The 26,975-nt window shown below is 37.5% G+C and overlaps 1 protein-coding gene across 9 annotated transcripts in view; it reads right to left on the bottom strand.

Moving 5' to 3' along the window:
• The window catches only part of ATP8B4 (ATPase phospholipid transporting 8B4 (putative)), a 255,880-nt gene that overhangs the window by 207,234 nt on the left and 21,671 nt on the right, over window positions 1-26,975 (bottom strand). The window contains exon 1 of one of the 9 annotated variants that reach the window (XM_042988898.1): window positions 7,635-7,645. The exons of the other annotated variants lie outside the window; for them this stretch is intronic. The gene's annotated coding sequence lies outside the window, so the exon portion shown is untranslated. Of the gene's footprint in view, window positions 1-7,634; window positions 7,646-26,975 lie in introns of those variants that run through there. 9 annotated transcript variants of the gene reach the window in all.

Raw genomic sequence — 26,975 nt, 5'->3', positions numbered from 1 at the left:
GCTTTCTTCTTACCTATGTAATTAAGTCAGTTCCCTGTGACTATTCCTGTTTTCAAGGCTAGCTCACCTAGTTTTTGATAATAACAATATTGGACTGATGTCCACAGCTGATGACACCTGAGTGGGCTTGTCCCTAACATATGTAACTCTGAAATCCTGAATTCACCAGGAGGCAACCTCTTAACCAATCATCCCCTGCAGGAAACATTTCAAACCCTGGCTATCAAAGCATCATCCTAACCTTCTTATTGCTTCCCTAACAAAGAGCAAAAATATCAAAGTCCAAAATGGTATTTTGGAGGGTGAGGGGACTTAAAGCTTAAAAAGCTGGATGATTTGTTTAAACATCCCTACCTTCACCCAGGCATGGTAAAACGGCTGACAGGAAAACAATGGATGTTATTAGGAGGATGAAAGTTAACCTGGCCCACCTGGCATCCTGCTTGTAAGTTAAATATTAACTTTAGCTGTAAGTCAAAAATTAGATATGCTAATTTTTACATTAATTGCCTTTAGTTGACCTCACACACATTCAGATGGTCATCATTTTTAAATTTCACACTATAAGGAGCACATCCAGGGATAGAATTCTATAGTTATGCACCTGATTTTAGTCACTCCAAACACCAGAATCTTGGCTCCTGTCCAGTGTCTCCCTGTAACCACCCTCCCCAAGGACTGAGAATAGCCCTTTACCCAAGGGGCCAGAAGAGTAATTTCTGCGCTAGGAAAGTTTGAATGTTCTTCTCCGTGTCCACGAGAACTTGGACTTGCTCTTGCTCTTGTCCCGTGAGATTTTGTTAGAGCCAGGAAGTCTTCTTTTGGCTTCTAAATCATTATTATTAAATCTTTATCTTTGCTTCTGTACTTCTACTAAGTACTATCTTTCTGAACCGAGTCTTTATGAATAAACTCTGGCATCCTATTTTCCATCCCTTCACTAAGCTCTACAAAATCCCAGCTTTGGTTCTACATCCCTATAGCTTTGTGCCTTTAACCTAACTCTGCTAGGCCAAGAACTGACATTCTTTCATGTGCTATGACCGTGGGTGAGGGGATGTAAACCTCTCTTGGCAATATGTCACATCATGTAAGAAGAGGAAGCTGAAAATTAATCCTCAATAAACAACTCCCAATCATTGTTCAGAGGTTCAATGACTTAATGCCCAATATTCCATAGGCATTTCAGGAACCTTCCAGCTGTGAGAATACTAAAAGAAAAGTACCCACTAGGAGATGAATGATTTACTAGGATAAGCTCACTGCTACATAACCATTATCACTGAACTTTTGTGGTTCCAAAAAGGTGTAAAGTGATACAGAAGGATGTATAAAATATAGTGAGCCAGCATATGTTAAACTGCAGTTCAAAGAGCTTCCAGGTAAAGATAGCCAACTAAATATGTCCTTCTATCACTCTTCCCACTCAGGCCTCACTGAAATAGCAGCAATAGGTCTTTTTTTTCTTTTTTTTTTCTTTTTTGAAGAATAAAAATGTAACAGTTTTAGAAAACAAGTGGAGGCTAGAAGGGGTTCAAAATTTTAAAAATTCCCAGTGAAGCCCCAGAGAAGTTCCAAATTCAGTCAATAAATACAAAGGTCGAAAATGTGTTATACATAGGGTGACAGTCCCAGTTTATGCCCATTGTCTTGGCAAAGTAACTAATAGGATCACCGTTCACTCTCAAAAGTGTCCTGGTTTGGAAGATAAATTATCTGTTCAGTCTAGTTTTTGAGCATCACCAGAACATTAAAGAAAAATTGAGCTAGGTGGGCCCCTCACTCACACCCTCCAACTTTGCCCACTAACGAGAGTAGGCAACATGCCTGGGAAGGAAACCAAGAGTGGGTGTTCAGACCTAAGAGAAGCAGCTCTGAACCTCCACATCAGCTACAGGAGACTCAGGTCCTAGTAAACCCTGCCTTACAAAGGCAGCTGTGGGATTTGCCAGACTATGGACTGAATGCCTGTGACCCCAGAAAATTCACATGTTGAAACATTCCTAATGTGATGGTATTTGAGGGTCTTTGGGAGGTGGTTAGATTATGAGGGTAGAGCCCTCATGAATGGGATTAGTGATCTTATAAACAAGGCCCCAGAGAGTCCCTTGCCCCTTGCATCCTATGAGGACATGGCAAGAACACAGCCATCTGTGAACCAGGAAGCAGGCTCTCACCAGACACCAAAACCACGGGCACCTTGATCTTGGACTTCCCAAGCCTCCAGACCATGATAAATAAATTTCTGTTGTTTGTAAACAACCCAGTCTATGGCATTCTACTATTGTAGCCAGAACAAACTGACACATGCAGAAAAACCTCCCTGGGAGCTGGCTACATCACCAACCCTCCAATTTAGAGAAGAGGGCTGGCAGGGGGAAAGGGTTTTACAACTGCCCTCATGTATCTAGTTAGTCCTTCATTTGTAAACACAAACCAGCAACCGTAAGTCACCAGACATCTGAGAAAAAATCAATAGCACAAAAGGGAAGGACGCAAGAGGAAGAGATAATGCTAAAAACAGGTGGGGAAAATGTTTTTTATGCTAATTAGTAGCTTGAAAATATTCAAGAAGACATAGCACCCATGAAGCAAAAACAAGCTGATAGGAATAAAGATAGCAGAAAATAAGAAAGAGTTCCTGGAAATTAAAAATTATTTAATGGGAAACTGTATAGTAGGATAGACAGAATGAAAAATAAACTGAAGAAAACTCTTCAAATATATAGTAAAATGACAAAGAGGAGGAAGATGTGCAAAGAACACTTAGGAGAAGAGAACATAAACAATGGATAAGTAGAAATAATCAACTAAGCAGAAGAAAATTTCCCTGCACCAGTCTAAGATATAACTCTTCAAAGAGGATGAATGAAAATGGAGGGACAGATATGCAAAAAATTTTGAGCTCCAAAGACAAATAGAAAATATTTTAAAATTTCAGAAGAGGAAAAAAAATGGCTAGCCCTTATAGACACAAGAATCAGGCTAACATGAAATTTCTCATCAATAACAAGGATGATAGAAGACATTAGAGTGATGCCTTCTAGCTTTAAGTAAAAATATGTTTGAGCTTAGAATTCTACACCTAGCCAAATAATCAAGTGTGAAGGGGCAATAAGAACACTTTCTGACATACAAGTGTTTATGTACAAATACATCTCCAAAATAACTCAAGAATGTACAAAAGGAAAATAGTTTAAGTATTAAAAATAAAGCCAAGTGAGAGAAGATATAGAAGCAAGGATGATAATCAACTATAGTGAAGAAGGAAAATAAAACTGACATGATCACCCACATACCTGTCCTAAGTGGGCCACAAATTCACAGAAAAAGGAAAAGCTGGTCTATTTCCATTTATTTCACTGCCTATATGGTAAAAATAAACCAGTTATTCAGGAAAAGTACAATTATATATTAGTTCTTGGCTCAAACAATAATATCTCTAACAAATCCTCATAAAGAAGTCATTGTTTGATACAAAGAACATAAAATGAGTTTTTTAGAGCTGTATTTTGTAACAATTGCAGGCATGTCTTTCCAAACACAATTCAGAGGGCCAAATACTAGGGTCTCTGTACTCAGTGTCTACTGAGCTGATCAAATTCAGGAATGTATTTTAGGATATTTATATGAATAGATAAACTACATGTCCCTCCAGAAATCATCCTAAACATATTTCTCTCCACTGCACTTAGCTACATGCTAAATGACTATGCGTTTCAGACTGAAATTCTTGAAAAATACCTGAAGAACTACTGTGCTGTTACTAGCTGAGTACAGATTCTTAAGACCCAAAATCAAGCTGGTAAAAGTGTAGCATCCTTTTGTGACAGCTGAGGAGCCTAACAAAGACGTTTGCCTAGATAGGAAGCTATCCTTCATCATTTCAGCAAGCAAAGAGAAAAGCCATTAGCAGAGGCAGAATTATCTTAGACACCTGTTTTGAATCTGCTTCAGAATACAGAAACATAGGTATAGAAAAAAAAAAGGTAATTAAACCTGTGAAGTCCTACTTCATATAAGATAAAGGAAATAGCCTTCACTCTCCAAAACTCATAAAGGCCAGTATAATCTGATGCTTGTCTCATTCAAATAAAGAATCAATGAAGTAGTCATAGAATCCTTATCTTTGAGCCATTGCTTCCTGTTACCTTATCCAAGAGAACTAAATAAGGATACAGCATTTACTTTGTGAAGTGGTCATTTATAAATCAGTTAAATGTTAGGAAACATTTACCAAAAATGTTTTACCAATTACCTCAATTTCAAAATAATTGCCCTGCAGTCTACCCCATGCCTCCCTGAAATAATTATCTGATTGGGCAGATTATAGGTTTCAGATAGTAAAACTATACCCACTTATGTATGTGCATAGGCTTGTCTTTCCATTTGGAAGGAAAAGATGCACCAGTTATCTGATCACTAAAACACAAGCTTAAAAGATGAGAAGGACATAACACAACCCTGCTGGAAATTTTTAACCCTGCTGGAAATTGTTCTTTGTCACCAAGACTGTGGGGACGCATAAAAATGAGTTTCCTAACAGTGCCTTGGATCTTTAAGCCAGAGGCCTGAGATCTTCTACCAACTGTGTGTGTGAGCATGTTTTAAGTCATGACTTCTCCTTATCTGTGGTTCCTCAGAAAAATAATGCCACTTTGTGTTGCTTTCTTTCTAAAAAAAAAAAGCGAATAGGTGAGAAAAAGAAATCATCCAAGCTTGGCTAATCAGTCTTAAAGTTGCTTACATTATTATTTCTTAAGAGGATCTGAAGTAACATCCAGATATTCTTAATGAAAACAGGCAAATGCCTCTTGATTCTTCCCCAGGTTGTTGGAGGCAACACCTAACTCCTAATCTAGGCTCTTTTCCCTCATATTCTATTAAGTTATAAAGGATTCAACTTCTGGGGTGCCTGGGTGGCTCAGTCAGTTAAGCGTCTGACTTTGGCTCAGGTCATGATCTCACAGCTTGTGGGTTCGAGCCCCACATCAGACTGTGCTGACAGCTCAGAGCCTGAAGCCTGCTTCAGATTCTGTGTCTCCCTCTCTCTGCCCTTCCCCACTCACGCTCTCTCTCTCCTTCAAAAATAAATAAACATTAAAAAAAACACACACAAAAAAAAAAAAAAACAACAGAGAGATTCAACTTCCACTTCTAGCAGGCAGGAGAAGACGTTCATTTAAGCCTTTTTCTCCCCCTTAGTTTGTCTATGAACAATGCCTAATATATTAGTATTTAAGACTAGTTAGTGAAAGCAGTAGCTCTGTTAAAAGACCAAGAGTAGGGGCGCCTGGGTGGCGCAGTCGGTTAAGCGTCCGACTTCAACCAGGTCACGATCTCGCGGTCCGTGAGTTCGAGCCCCGCGTCAGGCTCTGGGCTGATGGCTCGGAGCCTGGAGCCTGTTTCCGATTCTGTGTCTCCCTCTCTCTCTGCCCCTCCCCCGTTCATGCTCTGTCTCTCTCTGTCCCAAAAATAAATAAAACATGTTTAAAAAAAAAAAAAAAAAGACCAAGAGTAAGGGGGAAGATTTAGAATGCTTCCATTTGACCCATAAGCGATCACAGCAACTACAAATTCCTAATTAGTGAACACAATGGTCTTTCTTCAATTAACTCCAGAGCATTTTGTCCTTCACCAAATGTGGTTTGGGACACAATCTTCAGGCAATTGGCTTTAGATCCCCAAAAATATGAAATGATGAAGCACCACAAAAAAATTGGGGTCTCTGTACAAAACCCTGATGACAGGAACTGATACTTCCTCAACAAGGTTGGTTCCAATCCAAAAGCTGAAGAATGTCTCCAAACATTGAGGGTCGCTTGGGGCTTGGGGTTGTTGTTGGTTTTTTGGGTTGGGCCAGAAGTCTCAGAAAAATGCCCTCAAGCTAAATCAATAACTTAAGCTTTTCCTTTCTGAATTTTCTTTCATTCTTCACAATCTGGTTTGTGTGGTTGGGAGCCAAAGCAATTCATTAAAGACATGAGGAAAGAACAATAAGTGGGGAGAGCATTAAAGAAAAGAGTTCCCCACCCTCCAAGATTTCCTGATTTGACTCCAAAAGCACATTCTGATACAATTGAAAAATATGTGCCCTAAATTGGGGTTTCCTATTGAAACCCAATGGTGACCTGCGGCTGCTGGGACTTATTGACATTTGAACAGCAAACTTAAGAGAATTGAGGCAAAAAAAGAAAAATCTTCCCACAATTTTTTTTTTATACTTGTCCTCACAAAAGAGCTTGGAAACAGAGTTAGGGGATTCAAACAAATACTAAAAGGCCTTGGGTTTGTTTTCCTCTTGGCTGAGCCAACTTGCTCATCAGGTCCAGATATTTGGAAAATTTGATTTATTGGAAGCTCTATTCCTCCCATGGCTTACTTATAGCTTCACAAAAAAATATAAAAAAATTTAACCAATTCATTCTTCTTCCACCATTACATGAATTGTATTACACAAGTTACAAGTAAAAATTGACACATCTTCATGTGAGCCAATGGTACATTGCTTTCTCTAAGTACAGATTCACAACTGGAGATTTAACAATTATTACAACATAACAGCTAACATATTGAGCACTGGTAAAAGCTAGATACTTTATGAACTATTTTGCATGCATTATTTCATTATTCTTCAAAACAATGTTACTAGGTACATGCTATTATTAATTCCACTTTACAAGTGAGGTAAACAAAGGCCCAGCAAGAGTATGCAGTACAGTCAGTATTCAAACACTGAGCTGCCTTTCTTGTCAAAGCTGTTTGGAAGAGATTCTGAGTATAAGAAGATGGCAGATGATACTGTTCAGAGCTGGCTGGGAAACCACAAATGGCCATGTGACTACACCCAGAGGTCAAGGAGAGGAAGATGAGAACTCTCTCAGTGAATGCCTTGCTGCAAAGTATACTTCAAACACACACTCCCTCCCAATTAACCTTGCAGCCCTGTGACCTCCTCCATTCTACTGCTTCTAGGCTTCTCTCTGCTTCCTGGTGGAGGCCAACCTCAAGAACCTACCTGCCTTCTCCTTGGAGCCTTTGGGCAGCCCTTGCTGAGAATATGCTCCCAAACTGTTGTTTGAAACTTACTGCTTTCTGTGCAACCTGTCCCATATGGGCCCAGTGCTAAACTGTTAGTTTTTATTTCCACTCTTTTACAATTTTATTATGTATAGCAAATGAAACAAATGCATTTTTATGGACTGGGCCATGGTCAAAATGTTTCCTATAAAGATGAAAAAGAGCTGTATCTTCCTACAGCATCCCCTTACACACACACACACAAAAAAATCAGGATCTACCCCAAGAATCAGAGGAGCCTAAATGAAGCTGAAGGACATTTAGTTTTCCCCTGTGAGACACATTCTGGCCATCCAAGGAAAGCAAGCCACCTGTCACCAAGTGAGAGGAAAGAACCCCAGGTAGAAAAGAAAGATACACAAGAAGAAAATGTAAAGATGTCTCTTATTTGTTTGGTATCTCAGGGGTTAAACAGGAAGCCGTGTTTTGCAAGGCTTATGTTTGTTACTTTCAGATGCATGGGGCCTATAAATTGGAATTCTTTAGTACTTACTGGTTTCTGTGCCTCAGATCCCTGAATCCATGTGGCAATTAAAATCTGCTGGAGCCAAAACAGTGATTTCTTCCAGAAATATTTATTGAGGTCCTTTGAGCAAGGTTCTACTGTATACAGTGAAGGAAAAGCAAGTAAGACAGCAACAGCCTTCAAAGGGTGAACATGCCCATGAATACCCACACAGCAAGGAAGCACAGGAGAGGCCCAAGGAACCATGGAAACCAGAAAAAAAAGAAAGTCAAGGCCAGATGCATAGTGAAAAGGCATCACCACCTGTCCCAAGCAGGTCTGAAGAGAACTTATGCGGCTAGATACACACTGTGGAGTATGGCAGGTTGTTTAGCCAAGCACCTTATCCAAACTGAGCTGTACTCATTTACTGGAAAGAGAAGAAATTTGGTAGAGGCAGTCTGCCACCTAAGATAAAATATGGACTTTTCAAGAGGACATCCCCAGTTCCTGCTCACTGTCCCTTCTAACAGAATAATGGACCACATGTGACAAGGCCAAAAGAAAAATTAGGAACTTTGCTTTATTTACCTATGAGTGAAGCATTCAGATACACATATTATAAAAGAGATACAATGGGACCAGAACTTTGGGCAAAAAAGAAATCTGCCCGCTTCTCACACTCCTCCCCAATCCCCCCCTCCACCCTGCCCCCATCCACACTCTGGTCCAAGTCACTCCTCCTCTCTTCTTCTACTCCTGTAATAGCCTCCCCTAGGCCCTCCCTACTTCTACCCCTGCCCCTGTAATCTATTTTCAATAGAGCAACTACAGAAATCCTTTTATAATTGTATTACTTTCTTATTGTTGTTCTAAGTAATCACCACAAACTCAGTTGCTTAAAACAACACGTTAGCTTATTAGCTCATTATTCTGTAGGCCAGAAGTCTGAAGATGGAGCTTACAGGGCTAAAATCAAGATGTTTCATAAGGACTGAGCTCCTTCTAAAAGCTCTGGGGAGAAGCTGCTCCTTGCCTTTTACAGCTTCTAGAAGCTGCTCACATTTCTTGGCTCAGGGCCACGTCACTCTGACCTGTAACTTCCACTGTCACATCTCTTTCTCTGACTCTCCTGCCTCCCTCTTACAAGGACCCTTGTGATAACAGTGGGCCTACAGTGGGTATAAACCAAGACAATCATCCCATCTCAAGATCCTTAATCACATCTCCAAAGTTTCTTTTACCATGTAAGGTAACCTATTCACAGGTTCCAAGGATTAAGACATGGACATCTTTGGCAGCATTAATATGCCTGGCACAAGAATCATCTTCTTCTGCTCAAAACGTCCAACATCCAATGCAAGAGAAAAGTTAAGTTCTTACAATGGCCTTCAGAGCCCTGCTTGGTCTTCACATGACCATCCCGTTACCACCACCAGAAGCCCACTAACCATGAAACTAAAGAAGCTTGAGCTACAGCTCACCTCACCTGCACTTTCCATTCTCAGACCCTGGGAGTAATTCTAGAAACGTGTTTGCTCAGAAAATCTTACCATTTCCCACAGTGTGGATGGGCCTTGAAGGCATTATGCTGAGTGAAATAACTCAGACTGAGAAAGACAAATACTGTATGATCTCATTTAGATGTGGAACCTAAACAAACTCATAGAAAAACATCAGAATATTTGTGGTTATAGGGTGGGGCAGGGTGGTGGGGAGGCACTTTTGGTTATAAGTAAGTACTAGGGATGTAATGTACAACATGATGACTGTAACTAACACTGCTGGATGATATACAGTAAAGCTGTTAAGAGAGTAGATCCTGAGAGTTCTTATCACAAGAAAAATTTTCTCCCTTTATTCTTTTCTTCTTTCTTTTTATTGTCTCTACATGACAAGATGGATGTTAGCCAAGCCTACTGTGGTAATCCTTTCACAATACATGTAACTCAAACCATCATGCTGTATGTCTTAAACTTACACAGTGGTGTAAGTCAATTATTTCCTAATAAAACTGGAATAAAATTAATTTTTAATTTTTTTTGAATGTTTGTTTATTTTTGCGAGAGAGAGAGACAGAGCATGAGCAGGGGAGGGGCAGAGAGAGAGGGAGACACAGAATCTGAAGCAGGCTTCAGGCTCTGAGCTGTCAGCACAGAGCCCGACACGGGGCTCGAACTCACAAGCCATGAGATCATGACCTGAGCCAAAGTTGGACACTCAATCCACTGAGCCACCCAGGCACCCCAAAAGTAATTTTTAAATTAAAAAATAAATAAAAATAAAGGTGCAGTTTTTTTATTTTGATTTGCAAAAATAAAATATTTTAGCTACAAAGGCTAAGATCATTGTCTCTTCCAGTCTAATTTCTCCCATCATACTTTGCCTTCTGTCAGATGGCAGTAGGATCCAGATAAGAGGCTGTCAAGTTGGAAATGCATTGAGTTTGTGTTTACTGGAGCATATTGATGTGATTCACCGTCAATTCTGTACAGAGTTAAGTCAGTGGTGGTCCCCCAGGGTAGGAATGGTGCTCAGGAATACTCCTGCTTCCGTGGGGACTCACCCAGTGTCAAACATGAAGATGCAGGGCCCAAGGTCACACAGCAATATGACCGTGTCCTACAGTACCTAGCAGCAGAATTATGTGGATCATGGAGGAGACAGGTTTGCAATACAGACCCAGAAGTCAGCCTGTGCAGAATTCTTCCAGCTATCACACGTATAAAATTGTATGTGAAAGATTTCATTTTCATCAACTCCTAATCAAAAGAGAATTTACCTCCTAGTAGTAGTATTAGGAATTTTCAAGTATCTAGTATTTTTGACACCATATATAATAAGCATACCATGTATTTTTTTCTATGGGATGGAATAAAATAAATTAAAATTTATTACAATTTCTGTGCTTATAGAACACAAGCCCATATGTAGCAGGACTACACATGGCAAGTACATTTGTAGCAGCTCATATATGAAGCCATCAAGCTGAAAAGCTATTCTAAACCATCATAACTTTAGCTAGAGGAAAAACTGAATTATCTTTCTAATGTTTCTATAGAAAATTATGTAATCAATAATGGTCCTATAAGAGGCAATCAAAAATAGGGGGACAAAAATATAGGAAAAAAGTACTATAAAGTTGCGTTGGACAGTGAATTAATGAAGACATTAGGTTATTTTTCTGGATTTTGTGGTATGCGTGGGATTTTCAAATTTTCAAAATTGAAAATTGTAATTTATAGGGATTTATTTTGTTACTGTAAATAAATATTCTCTATTATACCTAATTTTGTATTTTGTATTCATTTAGGCCTAAAAAAACAAAACAAAAAAACAAAAAACCTGGGTCTAGCCCTGACAACCCTCCCCATTGTTCATTCAACTCCAGCCACAGTGGTCTTTGTTATTCCTTGAACACAACTAGGAACATACCCATCTCAAAGCCTTTGCACTTGCTATTCCTGCTACCTAGAATGCTTCTTCCAGATATCTACATGGCTCCTCTCTCACTTCCTTCAAATCTTTGCTCAAATAGGTCTTCCTCAATTCAGCCTTCCCTGATTACCCCTTTTGAAACTGCATCCCCCTACCTGCCTCCTTAGTGCAAGAGGCAGCATGTCAGTCTCATAAAATTGAAGCCCCTCAAATGTACAAGATAATTTACTTTGTCACTGATTTTGCTGACCAGCTTTCTTCCTCTCCCCCCACAGAAATGTAAGCTCCACATAGACCGAAGGTTTTTTTCCTTTTTAAAACCTGTTTTGTTCACAGCTGTATCTGAAACTTCTGAAATAACGTCTGGCACATAATGGATGTTCAGTAAATACTTGTGAAATGGCTGGATAGATGGACGGATAACTAAGTCAAAGAACTACCAATGTTCTGATTATCATAAGACAACAACCACCAACATAGTCAACCAAGATCATTTCAGCCAAAAGCCCTGAAACATGATGTTTTAATTAGCTTATTCATATGAAGATAAATTTACAATTCACAGTACACAATTTCAGGTAATAAGGGTACTTTTCTTTATAGAAAACACTATGTTGGGAATTACTTCATAAGCTTTAAGATTTTATATCACCATCAAAAGAGTCCAGATTTCAAAGTTAAGCCCAGAAATAAAAATTATAATTTCCTTTAAATTAGGAAATTCTGTTTGAATTAATAGCAAACACAATATTACATGAGAATGAGGTCCACCAGGAGACTATAATTCGAATAGCACTTACACAAACTACTCAAAATAATAACTATGACAGCTACCATTCATTAAGGGCTTACCATATGCCAAATACTGACTCAAACACTGAACCAAAGAAATATCTAAGGTGTGGGTCTATGGAAGGGCTAAAAAAGCATTCTTTAAAATAAATTATTATAATTCTAAGGATAAAATTAAGGATTTTTCTTTTACAAAACCAAAGTATAACAATTAGAATATTACACACTTGGGAATGCTGAGTAATAAAGAAATGGAGAAGTGGAACAAATGCATTTATAAATATGTTCTAAACCCACTAAGTATGTATGGCATATGATTCTAAGAAGTATTTATATTTTCATTATTCCTGTAATGAAGTAGTTCACAGTAGACTTACTTTTGTGTACATGTCATGGCTAAAGCTTAACCCTATTCTAACAGACGATACTGATTAACATATTCATTAACCATTATTTTCTTATCCAACCTCACTATTCATTTGCTTATTCCTTACTCATAGATCTTCCTGATATATTCAAATATGCATATAACTACTATAGAATAGTAATATTTAATGTAGTCTTCTGGTAAACTTATAAGACATTATTAAAAATGTGTTTTTCAGCTTCCCACTATAATGGAGTAACTTGTGTCAGGATCAACCCATCTGTTAAGAACAACTATAACAGCTTGATGAAATATACAAAATGTTGGAAAATATAGAACAACAAAATCAGACAAAACTTGAAGGGCCAAGAACCAGCAGAAAAGAACAATGTATTGATGTAAACCTGATATTCTGTACCTTTCCCCTTAAGGGATTGCTAATTCCTCAGCTTCCCAGAGGTGAGATAAGACAATAATTAAAACTCAGAATCTAGCTGGGAGGAGAAGCCTTGGTAACACTCTAGGTCTCCAGTTGACTTCTGAAGGACTGCATTCTAGGAGTAAGAACAAAAATAGACTAGACCTTATAAATACTGAAAGACAGCCTCAAAGTATTTCAGTTCATGACTAGATAATCTGTTCCTTCTCTAAGTGTGTGTGAAAAGAAAAATAAATTCTCCTTGAGGAAGATAACATTATCCAGATCCTCTATAGTTTTTTCATATGTAAGGCCTATACTTCAATAATAAATTATGAAGCATGGCAGGGGACAATAGCAAACTATTGGAAACAGAGAAAAAAGTAGAAAATAGAAACCAACCGACAGGTGATCTAGATATTAGAACTATCAGAGGTCGACTTTAAAATAATTGTGGTTAACATGTACATTAAAGTGGATGATAAAATGAATAATTTCCCTAGAAAACCAAATGGTACAATAAAAGAAACAAAAACTCAAGAATTTAAAAATATAACAATGTAAATTAAGCATTCAGTTTGAGTTTAACAGCAAATTAGACACAGCAGCAGCAAGGAATAATTGTAAACTAGTCATTAAAAATATAAAAACTAAGCATGGAAGGGAGAAAAAAGTTGAAAATATCAGCAAAAGCATAAACACATAAGATATCTGGCAAAAGGTCTACCATATGTATAACTGGACTTTCACAAACAAGAACTGAGAGAATAGGGAGTAATAACAATTTTTGATACTCAGATGAGAATTTTCCAAAACTCCAAAAGAAATCAAGCTGAAAATCTGAGAATCTCTGTGAATTCCAAACTAGATAAATATGAAGCAAACCATACCTAGGCACAGAATAATAAAAATACTGAAAAACAAAAAGACAATTTTTGAAGTAGCCAGAAGAAAAGACCTATCATCCCAACAAAAGAGTCATAAGAATATCAGCTTACTTTTTAAAAGAATGAGTGGAGGTTTGAATGTAATGGAGCAATACCTTTAAAGTGCCAGAAGAAAAGACTACCAACGTAGAGTTCTATGCCCAGTAGAAATATTCATCCAAATATAAATGCAAAATAAGGATTTTTTTCCTAATAAAAAGAGACTGAATTCGCTACCAGTAGTTCCACATTTAAAAAATAAATAAACAAAAGGAATTCTTTAGGCAAAAGGAAAATTATTCTGGACAGAATCACAGAAACGCAGGAAAATGAAGAAAAAAAACTGAAAAATTGTAGGTAAACCTAAGCAAAAAATGACCATATTGACAACAACAGACGTTATTTGTTACTGCTGTCTTGTTGATTTTAAAATATACAAAGAATTAAATACATGATATCAGTAACACAAAAAGTAGGTAAAGAGGTAAAATGTTCTAAATTCTTAAATGGCTCACAAAATGATAAAAGTACTATAAGTTAATTAAATAGATATGTTGCAATCTTAAGAATAACCACAAAAAGAATATTGCGGGAATGATAAGTAACAAACTAATAGATGCTTGGAAATGGAATAATAGAAATATTGCAAATGCAAAGGCAGGCAACAAAAAAGAGAAAAGAAATGTAGAATAACAAATAGTAAGATAATTGATTTAAACAAATATATCAGTAATTATATTAACCACAAATGAACTAAATACTTAATTTAAAAGTCAAAATTTGTCAAACTATTTTTTTTTAATGTTTATTTTTTTGAGAGAGAAAGAGAATGAGAACGAGCAGGGGACAAGCAAAGAGAATCCCAAGCAGGCTCCACGCTGTCAACACTGAGCTCTGTGCAGGGCTCTATCTAATTCACAAACCATGAGGTCATGACCTGAACCAGAAACCAGTTGGATGCTGAGGCTCCTGGGTGGCTCAGTGGGTTAAGTGTCCTACTTCAGCTCAGGTTATGATCTTGCGGTTCATGAGTCTGAGCCCCACATTGGGCTCTGTGTTGACAGCTTGGAGCTTGCTTCAGATTCTGTGACTGCCTCTCTCTCTGCCCCTCCCCCACTCGCACTCTGTCTCTGTCTCTCTCAAAAATAAATAAGACATTAAAAAAAAAAGAGTTGGATGCTTAACCAACTGAGCCACCAAGATACCTCTGTCAAACTATTTTTTAAAAACACTATATACTGCATCTTAAATTTAAGAACATTAAAGCACTGAAAGTGAAAAGAAAAAATATATAACATGTAAACATTAATCAGAGGAAATCTGGTATCACTACATTAATCTCAGATAAAGTGGACTTTAATACAGTAAGAATTACTGAAGATAAATAGGGACAATCCATAATAATAGAAGATTATTCTTCCAGGAATATGTAACTCTAAATTTGCATACATCTAATAATGTAACCTAGAAATATATAGAGCAAAAACTGACCAAACTAAAAGGAGAACAAGACAAATTTAAGAATAACAATACACTAAAATATGGCTGTGCTGGTTAATTTTACACTTGATCTTAGCCAAAAGGCCGAGAAGCAATTTGTGCTGGTTAATTTTAATATGTCAACTTGACTGGGCAATGGGATGCCTGGATATTTGGTCAAACATCATTCTCCATGTGTCTGTGAGGGCACTGATATGAAAAAGACCTTTAAACATTTGATGATCTTTAATGTAAAAGGCAGAATAAATATTCTGTTATTCCAAACTACAGAACAGAAAGTACACTTAACAAGGATGTGAAATTCTAGTTAACATGCAGAATTTACTGCCCAGAGAATGATGTATCTTCTAAATTACATGCCTGAACTACTATTAGAGTAAATATTCAAGGGGGGAAAAATCAGCCACACTATAGGAATAGATTGTCAGGTTGGAAGACAATGTGGACAAGATGACTGAAGATCCTTTTAATTCCCAAGTTTTATCATTCTGTACAACTTAAAGCTATATCAATAGAATTATTAGATCAAAGACAGTAGTAGTTGGGAATAAAGTATAACATTAGGCAAGATGTCACGATAGGCACTGTAGATTTAAGAGTCATCTCCAAAGAAATGAGCAGAAGAAGAGGAGTACTCTGAGGAACACATTATACATAGAGAAAAGTATAGAAGACTGAACCAGGGGAAATTTCCACCACTGAGGTCCAGTGAAGGAAACAGGGTCATAGCATGCTGAGAAGCAAGAATTTCCACAAGAATCATGAAGACCAGGAAAAAAGAGCATTCAAGGAGAAAATAGCCACCACCCCCCAAACCCATTGAGAAGTGATAAAGGATGTTGTTGAGGATCAGCCCTCTTTAGATAGTCTCCAGTGACTAGTGGTTCTTTAACAGCAGCCCAACCTAGTCCACATCCTGAGTAATAAAACATCAGATTGATCAAAGCCTACACAATACCACAATTGAAAAAACTTAAGAGCAGCACACAATTTTGCAAAGTGTATGAGAGCCAGAAGACATCTCTTTTCTACACTTTCTATTTGCAACTGTGCACAGTGACTATAAAGGCAAAATTTTAAGTACATAGTGTACTCTCTATGGAGAAAAAAAGACTTCTATTTCAAAGAAATTTAAGCAAGACATAAAAATCTAGAATGTAAATAGGACTAGGAACACTAACGCTGCACCTCCTTCTCTTCCAGGTAAAAAACTGATGAACCTATGAATGGAAAGCTCATGCCCTGAAATACTTAGGATGAGCAGCAAAGATTTAGTCTCTGGTTTAATTCTATCATCTTTTGCACAGAATTTTACTAAAGTGAAATGGAAGGAATTGGGAATTTCCCCCTCATCTCTAGTGGTACCAAATAAAATTTCCCATGTTCTATTTCCTCTGGACACCAAAATGTTATTAAAACATACAGGAAAATTCATTAGAAAATCCTAACCCCAAAGTTATGAGAGTTTTTGCAAAACCAGCACTGTTCTTAGTGTATCATTGGTTAGTACTGATTATCACTTCATTCTAATGGCCTCATTTTCAGTTAAACTAAGAAAATAGATGATTTTGAAAAAAATTTCATTTTCTTCAAATTATTATATTAAACAAAAACCAAGCTCAAACAACACCTATTACCTTCACAAGTAGAACTGCAAAAGTACTTAAGAAAGAACTTTTGGATTTATCATTGTTCCATAAGGGATAAACGCAAGCAGAAATAACACTCTTTAAACACATATATTAAAATATATACATGTACTTTTATATGCATTGATACGGTGCCACCAGGTAGTTTCCATGTCTTCTTTGTCTTTATAATCAATCCTCTACCGCAGGACCAACCCACTACCTGATAAATAGTATATGATCACAATAATGCCTGAGAAGCAGGAGGATAAATTTCAACCAAAAAAAAAAAAAAAAAAAAAAAAAAAAAAAAAAAACCTCCTTTGTAAGCATAAGAGATGCATTGCCTAGGGCCCACAATACTTTTAGGGACACATAAAAGTGTTTAAATTTTAATTTATTTTAAAATTAGAAGAAAAAATGAATATAGCAGTAATACATTATACTTGTCTTTATACGCACACAATTGTAAACTACAGTTTTTAATATTTTGTAGAGGAATGGGCCAACAAAATGTCAATGAAAGAAATAATGTGGGGGCGCCTGGGTGGCTCAGTCGGTTAAGCGTCCGACTTCGGCTCAGGTTATGATCTCACGGTTGGTGAGTTCAAGCCCCGCGTCGGGCTCTGTGCTCACAGCTCAGAGCCTAGAGCCTGTTTCCGATTATGTGTCTCCCTCTCTCTCTCTGACCCTCCCCCGTTCATGCTCTGTCTCTCTCTGTCTCAAAAATAAATAAACGTTAAAAAAAATTTTTTTTTAAAAAGAAAGAAATAATGTGACCCCATAAACATACTGAGCAAGGGCTTCCCTGTGGACTAATGCACACTGGCTCCACAACCTCCTTGGTTCTTTGGAAACAAGAAAAGCTTTAGCTAGTTTAAAGAAAGCCTTTATTACCTACTTCTTTTCCTTCCTATGTTACCAAACTACATGAAATCTCAATTAAGAATTTTACACAAGAATAATGCTCTTCATAGGCTTTAAAATGATTTGTCTTGGGCCTCCCATATAAGCTATATGGAAAGGGTGAATTATCAAGAACAGAGAACTTCCAGGGAAGACGGTTCAGGAGCAGAACCCTAAGCTCATCTTGTCTCAGGGATACAAACTAGATAACAGCCACATCAGTTTAAATAACCCAGAAACCACCAGAAGTCTGGCACAACAAACTCTCCACAGCTAAATATAAAGAGGACACATCAAAGAGGGTAGAAGTGAGGAGACACAGTCAGGATCTCAACAGACCCATGGGCCTTTCCATGGAAGGAGTGACTCCACAGGTGCTGAGATTGGAATGGAACAGACCCTCACAATGGGCACCCCAGGCCCAGAGAATCCCCATAACATTTGGCAGTGAAAACCAGAGGGGTGTAATTTTGCAAGTTATTTTAACCATCAGAATTTAACACCTGGAACTTGAAAAGTCAGCCTGTTCTACTCTGGGAGAGTCAGAAGGGAGGACAATATGGAACTGAGACCCTACCCTAAAACAGCGCAACAAACATTCCCGAGGACATGCGTAAAGCACAGAAGCACCTGTTTGAAAAATGCCTGGAGTTTACAGGAGGGCTACTTATTTATAATCTCAGAGCATACACTGGAGAAACAGGGGTCCTTGGGAGACGCCTCAAGGAATAAAGAAGACAGTGGGCACCATTTCCCTCCCCTGCCCCTCAGTCTAGACAGAGACCTACAGGAACCAGCACGGCACCAACACTGGCTATCTAGCTTGCTAATAGCTGTGCCCTTCCCCAGCATTCTCCAGGGTCCAGACCTCACTTCCAGGTTCTCTCTCAAACACGACCCAGGCACAAACTTTGTTAACACCAGTGCCCGCCCCCAGTACTTATGTGGATCCACCCCCTCCAATATGCCCTTGGCCAGAGCCTACCCAAAATGGTGCCACAAACCCGGCAGTATGCAAGCATCCCCAACAGCGGCCAGCACCACTCCAAAGGGACTCCTGCCCCAGGGAGAGGGGAAGATAACCACACACCCCCATCCAACTGTGGCCCCAGCAGTGGGCTGGGGACAGACATGAGGTCTGACTGCAGGCCCTGTCTACCAACAAAAGCTTCTAAGGGGACAACACAGGAAAAGCACCCTGCAGTTCGGTGCTACTGTATCTGTAGAAAATGCCTGATCTGACTCAAGCCCAAGGCAGCCCCAGACTGGCCCACTAACAACACAGTGACCAAACCCTGCCCACAACAGGCAAAAACAGCCATTGCAGACAACCGGAATGGAAGCAAATGTAGCTAGGCTACAACAGCATGGTGCACACAACACACATAGGAGATACCTCTGAAGCACCAGCTGCTGGTGAAGAAGGGACACTGCATTTCAGGGCACTACAAGACCTCTTCTTCATAATGCCTCTACACATAGAAACACACAGAAACAGACACAATTACACAAAATGAGGAGATAGAGGATATGCTCCAAATGAAACAAGAGGACAGAATCACAGCAAGAGATCTAAACAAAATGAAGGTAAGTAAAATGCCTGATAGAGAATTTAAAGTAGTGGTCAGAAAGATACTCACTGGACCCAAGAAAGACTGAAAGACCTCAGTGAGACCTCCAACAAAGAGATAAAGAACATTAAAAGGAACCAGAGATACAGAACTCAATAACTGAAATTAAAAATACACTAAATGAAACCAAAAATACACTAGATTGGGAATGAACAGTAGACTACAGGAAACAGAAGACTGGATCATGACCTGGAAGACAGAGTAATGGAAAATAATCCAGCTGAATAGGAGAGAGAAAAATTCATTTTTCTTTATTTTAGAGAGAGAGCACAAGTGAGGGAGAAGGATAGAGGGAGAGAAAGAGAGAATCTTAAGCAGTTTCCATGCTCAGCATGGAGTCCAACACAGGTCTCAATCCCACAACCCTGGAATCATAACCTGAGCTGAAATCAAGAGTCAGATGCTCAAACAGCTAGCAACCTAGGTGCCCCCAAGAAGAAAAATAACTTTAAAAAAATGAAAATAGACTTAGGGAACTCAGCAACACCATCAAGCATAATAACATTTGCATTATAGGGACCCCAGAAGGAGAAAAGAGGCAAGGGGGCAGAAAATTCATTTCAAGAAATAATACCTGGAAAGTTCTCAAATCTTGGGGAGGAAACAGAATTCCAGATGCAGGAAGCACAGAGAGCCACCAACAAAAATCGACCCAAGAAAATGCACACCAAAACACATAGAAATTAAAATGGCAACAAGCAGTGACAATGAAAAAATTTGAAAAGCAGCAAGAGAAAAGTAAAATTACATACAAGGGAAACCCCATAAGACTATCAGATGATTTTTTGGCAGTAACTTTGCAGGCCAGAAGGGAGTGAAATGATATATTCAAAGTGATGGAAGAAAAAACTGCAGCTAAAAATACTCTATCCAACAAGGCTATCATTCAGAATAGAAGGAGAGATAAAGAGTTTCTCAGACAAACAAAAATTAAAGGAGTTCATGACCACTAAACCAGCCCTTTGCTTGAGTGGGAAGGAAAAACCATAAGTATGAATAAGAAAAGTAGGAAGCCCAAAAGAAATTAAAAAATAGGTATATTTTTAAAAATCAGTCAAGAGATCACAAAATAAAAGGATATAAACTATGACACCATATACCTGAAACCTGGGGAGGGAGAACACTAATGAATGGGTTCAAACTGAAGTGAACATCAACTTAATATAGACCACTATATGCCTAAAATGTCACATATAACCTAATAGTAACCACAAATAAAATACTGATAATATATATGCAAACAATAAGAGAAAGGAATCCAAGTGTATCACTAAAGAAAGCTAGTAAACCATGAGAGAAGACAGCAAGACAAGAAAGGAACAGAGAAAAACTACAAAAACCACCATACTAACAAAATGGCAAATAAGCACATACATATCAATGACTACTTTGAATTTAGGTAGACTAAATGTTCTAATCAAAAGAAACAGGATGACAGAATGGATTTAAAAAAAAAAAAAAAAGCAAGCCCCAGCTATATGCCACCTACAAGAGACTCATTTCAGACCTAAAGGCACCTGTAGATTCAAAGTGAAGGAATGGAGAAGCATTTATCATGCAGATGAAAGTGAAAAGAAAACAGAGGTAGCAATACTTATATCAGACAAAATAAACTTTAAAACAAAGACTGTAATAAGAGACAAAGGAGGACACTATACAATCATAAAACAATCCAACAGGAAGATATAACAATTGTAAATATTTATGTACCTGACACAGGTGTACCCAAATACATAAAGCAGCTAATAACAAACATAAAGGAAGTAATCAACAGTAATACAGCAATATTAGGGTATTTTAACACCCCACTTACACCAATGGACAGATGATGCAAGCAGAAAATCAACAAGGAAAGAATGGCTTTGAATGATACACTGGACCACATGTATCTAACATATATTCAGAACATTCCATCCTAAAACAGTAGAATATACATTCTTGTCAAGTCCACATAGAACATTCTCCAGATAGATCACATATTAGGCACAAATCAAGACTCAGGGCATCTGGGTGGCTAAGTCAGTTGAGCATCCAACTTCAGCTCAGGTCATGATCTCATGGTTCGCGAGTTCAAGCCCTGCATCAGGTTTGCTGCTGCCAGAGCAGAGCCCACTTCAGAACCTCTGCTCCCACCTCCCATCTCTGTTCCTTCCCTGCTCTCACTCTCACTCTCTCAAAAATGAATAAACGTTTATTTTTTTAAAAAAGATTCAAGAAATTCAAAAAGATTGCAATCAAACCATGCATCTTTTCCAACCACAACACTATGAAACTAGAACTTAACCAGAAAAAAAAAAAATCTGATAAGAGAATACCTGGAGGTAAATAACATGCTACTGAACAATGAATGAGTCAACAATCTAAGAGGATATCAAAAAATACAGGGAAACAAATGTAAATGAAAACACAATGGTCCAAAATCTTTGGGATGCAGCAAATCTGTTCTCAGAGGGATGCTTACAGCAATACAGGTCTGCTTAAGGAGCAAGAAATCTCAACTAAACAACCTAACCTCACACCTAAAGGAGCTAGAAATAGAAAGAAGTAGAAAAAAAGAAATAGTAAAGATTAAAGAAGAAAAACAAAATAGAAACTAAAAAAAAAAAACAATAGAACACATCAAAACCAGGAGTTGGTTCTTCGAAAAGATCGATAAAACTAACACCACAGAAATACAAAAGATTATCAGAGAATATTATGAAAAAATTAGAGTCCAACAAATTGGACAACTTAGAAGAAATGGATACATTCCTAGAAACATATAACCTCCTGAAACTGAATCAGGAAGAAACAGAAAATTTGAATAGACCAATTACCAATAAGAAAATTGAATCAGTTGTCAAAAAACTCCCAAAAAACAAAAGTCTAGGATCAGACAGTTTCACAGGTCAATTCTACCTAACATTTATTTTTTTTTTAATTTTTTTAACATTTATTTTTGAGACAGAGAGAGACAAAGCATGAACAGGGGAGAGTCAGAGAGAGAGGGAGACACAGAATCTGAAACAGGATCCAGGCTCTGAGCTGTCAGCACAGAGCCCGATGCGGGGCTTGAACTCACTGACCGTGAGATCATGACCTGAGCCGAAGTCGGCTGCTTAACCGACTGAGCCACCCAGGCGCCCCTCTACCTAACATTTAAAGAGGAGTTAGTACCTATTCTTCTCAAACTATTCCATAAAATAGAAGAGGAAGGAAAGTTTCCAAATTCATTCTATGAGGCCAGCATTACCCTGATACCAAAACCAGATAAAGACACCACAAAAAAAGAGAACTACAAGCCACTATCTCTGATGAACATAAATGCAAAAATCCTCAACAAAATACTAGCAAACCAAATTTAACAATACATTTGAAAAATTGTACACCATGATAAAGTAGATTTATTCCCAGAATGCAAAGGTAGTTCAATATCCACAAAGCAATCACTGTGATACATCACATTAGTAAAAGAAAGGATAGAAACAATCATTATACAATCATTATAATAGATGCAGAAAAAGCATTTGACAAAGTATAGCATCCATTCATGATTAATAAATAAAATAAAAAACCTCTCAACAAGTTAGGTTTAGAGGAAACATACCTCAATGTAATAAAAACCCACAGCTAACATCATACTTGATGGTGAAAAACTGAGAGCTTTTGTCCAAGATCAGGAAGAAGACAAGGAGGTCCGCTGTCTCCACTTTTATTCAACATAGTACTACAAGTCCTAGTCACAACAGTAAGACATGACACAAAACTATCCAAATTGGTAAAGAAGTAAAACTTCCACGATTTGTAGATGACATGATACTGTATGTAGAAAACCTTTAAAGACTCTACCAAAAAACTACCAGAAAGAACTACTAGAATTCATAAATAAATGAATTCAGTAAAATTGTAGGATACAAAATCAACATGCAGAAATCTGTAGCATTTGCATACACTACAAATGAAGTAGCATATAGAAAAATTAAGAAAACAGTCCCATTTATAATTGCACCAAATACAATAAAATACCTAAGAATAAACTTAAGCAAGGAGGTGAAAGATCTGTACTCTGAAAACTATAAAAAGTTGATGAAAGAAATTAAAGACAACACAAACAAATGAAAAAATTTTCTAAGCTCATGTTTTAGAGGAACAAATATTGTTAAAATGTCCATAGCACCCAAAGAAATCTATACATTTAATACAATTTCTATCAAAATACCAACAGCATTTTTCCCAGAACTAGAACACCCAATCCTAAAATTTGTATGGAATGTCCCTAAGTGGCCAAAGCAGTCTTGAAAAAGAAAAAAAATGGAGGTATCACAATCCCAGATTTCAATATATACCACAAGGCTATAATACTCAAAACAGTATGGTACTGGCACAAAAAATAGACACATAGAGTGGCTCAGTCAGTTAAGCATCTAACTCTTGATTTTGGCTCAGGTCATGATCTCACAGTTTCAGGAGTTCAAGCCCCATTTCTTGTTCTGCTCCGACAGTGCAGAGCCTGCTTGGGATTCTCCCTCTCTGTCTGCCCCTCCCCCATTTGCACTCTCTCTGTCTCTCTCAAACAAATAAACTTTATTTAAAAAAACATAGACACATAGATCAATGGAACAGAATAGAAAACCCAGAAATAAACCCACAATTATATGGTCAATCAATTTTCAACAAAGGAGGCAAGAATATAAATGGCAAAAAGTCTGTTCGATAAATGGTGTTAGGAAAACTGGACACTACGTGCAAAAAAAAAAAAAAGAAACTGGAACCGCTTTCTCACACCATACACAAAATAAACTCAAAATGGAGCAAGGACCTAAATGTGAGGCCTGAAACCATAAAAATCCAAGAAGAGAGCACAGGCAGTAATTTCCTGGACATTAGCTGTAGCAGTATTTTTCTAGATATGTCTCCTGAAGCAAGGGAGACAAAAGCAAAAATTAACTATTGGGACTACATCAAAATAAAAACCTTCTGCACAGCAAAGGAAACAATCAACAAAACTAAGTGACAACCAACTGAATGGAGGAAGAGATTTGCAAATGACATATCTGATAAAGGGTTAGTATCCAAAATATATAAAGAATTTATGCAACTCAACATGAAAATAATCCAATTAAAAAATGGTCAGAAGACATTAACAGACATTTCTCCAAAGAAGACATACAGATGGCCAACAGACACATGAAAAGATGCTCAACATCACTCATCATCAGGGAAATCCAAATCAAAACCACAATTAGATAGCGCCTCACACCTGTCAGAATGACTAACATCAAAAACACAAGAAACAACAAGTGTGGAGAAAAGGAAACCTCATGTGGGTTTGGTGGGAATGCAAACTTGTGTAGCCACTGAGGAAAATAATATGGAGGTTCTTCAAAATATTAAAAATTGAATTACCCTATGACCCAGTAACTGCACTATTGGGTATTTAACTAAAGAATACAAAAACACTAATTTGAAGGGATATATGCACCCCTTTGTTTATTGCAGCAATATTTACAATAGCCAAATTATGGAAGCAGCCCAAGTGTTCTTTGGTAGATGAACGGATAAAGAAGAAATGGCGTGTGTGTTTGTGTGTGTGTGTGTGTGTGTGTGTGTGTGAATATTATTCAGCCATTAAAAAGAATGGTATCCTGCCATTTGCAGTGACATGGGTAGAACCAGAAAGTATAATCCTAAGTAAAATAAACCAGAGAAAGACAAACACCTGGTAATTTCACTCATATGTGGAATTTAAGAAACAAATTTAAATGAACAAAGAAAAAGACAAACCAAAAACAGACTTTAACTAGACAGAACTGAAGGTTACCTGAGGGGAGGGGGGAAGAATGGGTGAAACAGATGAAGGAGATAAAGAGTACACTTAGGATGAGCCCTGAGTAATGTATCCAATTGTTGAATCACTATACTGTATACGTGAAACAAATATAAAACTATATGTTAACTATACTGGAATTAAAATTTTTGAACAGAAAATAGGGGCACCTGGGTAGCTCAGTCGCTTAAGCGTCCGACTTCAGCTTGGGTCGTGATCTCACAGTCTCTGAGTTCGAGCCCTGCATCAGGCTCTGTGCTGACAGCTCAGACCCTGGACCCTGCTTCAGATCTTCAGATTCTATGTCTCCCTATCTCTCTCTCTCTCTACCCCTTCCCCAGTCACACTCTCTCTCTCTCTCAAAAATAAACAAACACGAAAAAAAGGAAAAAAAGAACAGAAAATAGACTCAATTAGCTGGAATTCTTTACATCTTAAAGAATATGAGATTTATATGAATATGATGATAATAAACAATAAAGCATACATGACAAAATTTTTGTTTCCCCACAATACCGTGTTTGGGCTTGTTATATTTTCATATACATCACCAATGGCCCAAGCTTCCTGATGATATTGTGAAAATTTACATAAATGCAAATACATTTTTATTAAATGTTGCAGACATTAAATATATCATTGAGGTAAAATACCACTTCTGTATGATTTTTTTCCCCTGACCACCCCGGGCTGATTAGAAGGTCTCTAGTCTGTGATCCTCTGGCAAATTTACTACTTGTAGTAATGTTTAACAATTCTTAAGTTATCATTGCTACTGTAAACAACTGTGTAAAGATACATGTATTTTACTGAATTGTAAAAAACCTACTTAAAATCAAGAAAGAGTGGCACTTCCTAGCCTATCATAGGGGCTCAAAAATGTTTCTTAACTGACTACATAGCAAATGAATACTTTAGGTTATAATAGCTCTCCAATCTATTACCAAATCTATACAAACTGATATAACCCAAAGATGCATCATTCCCAATCATGATGATGCAAAGGATGGTGTCAGCTTTCTCCAAAAATCTGCGCCAGAGAAGATACAGACCCAGATGTGTGGCCAAAACATTTAGCCTCATTACACAGAAATGACTATTGGTCGGTAAAATGAAATTCTGTGTGAGGAAGATCAGAAAGTTGCATTCCTCATAAAAAACACTAGTTGTCCACTAAAAAACAAATTATCTATATGGTATTTGTGCCAAAAATGTACAATCCAAATATGTTTAGGAGTTGGACTGGACTTTTCCAAAATTCTATACAATGAAAAACTGTTCTAAATTTAGAAGAAAACAAAGGGACTAAAAGCCAAACACAATGTGTGAACATCCATTAGATACTATACCAAAAATAAAAACCAGCTCTGAAAGATAATATGTTTTAGGGACAAATGGAGAAATTGAAAAACAGAATCTATGTCATTAATTAAAGTTATACTTTTTGGGTGTTGTGACAATCTTGTAGACAAGAATGTCCTTGTTGTTAGAAGATTTTCCAGGGATGCAAGGATGATTCAGTAGCCACAAATCAATCAGTGTGATACACCACATCAACAAAAATGAAGGATAAAATCAAATGATCATCTCAACAGATACAGAAAAAGCATTCAACAAAATTTAACATTCATGATAAAAAAAAAAATTCAGCAAAGTGGATACAGAGGGCACATATCTCAACATAATCAGGGCCATGTATGACAAACCCACAGCTAACGTCATCCTCAGTGGTGAAAAGCTAAAAATGTTTCCTCTAAGACCAGGAGCAAGACAAGGATGTCCAATCTTGCCACTTTTATTCAACACAGTGCTGGAAGTCCTAGCCACAGCAATCAAATAAGAAAAAGAAATTAAAGGCACTCAAATGGGTAAAGAAGAAGTAAAATTGTCACTATTTGCAGCTGACAATAAACAATTGGGACTATATCAAACTAAAAGGCTTTTGCACAGTGAAGAAAACCATCAACAAAACAAAAGGCAACCTACTGAGTGGGAGAAGATATTTGTAAATGATATATCTGGTAAGGGGTTAACATCC

Source organism: Panthera tigris, chromosome B3, assembly GCF_018350195.1.
Source record: "Panthera tigris isolate Pti1 chromosome B3, P.tigris_Pti1_mat1.1, whole genome shotgun sequence".
Lineage (NCBI taxonomy): Eukaryota > Metazoa > Chordata > Mammalia > Carnivora > Felidae > Panthera > Panthera tigris.
The sequence above is the reverse complement of the archived record's forward strand: the minus strand, read 5'-3'. Positions and strand labels throughout refer to the sequence as shown.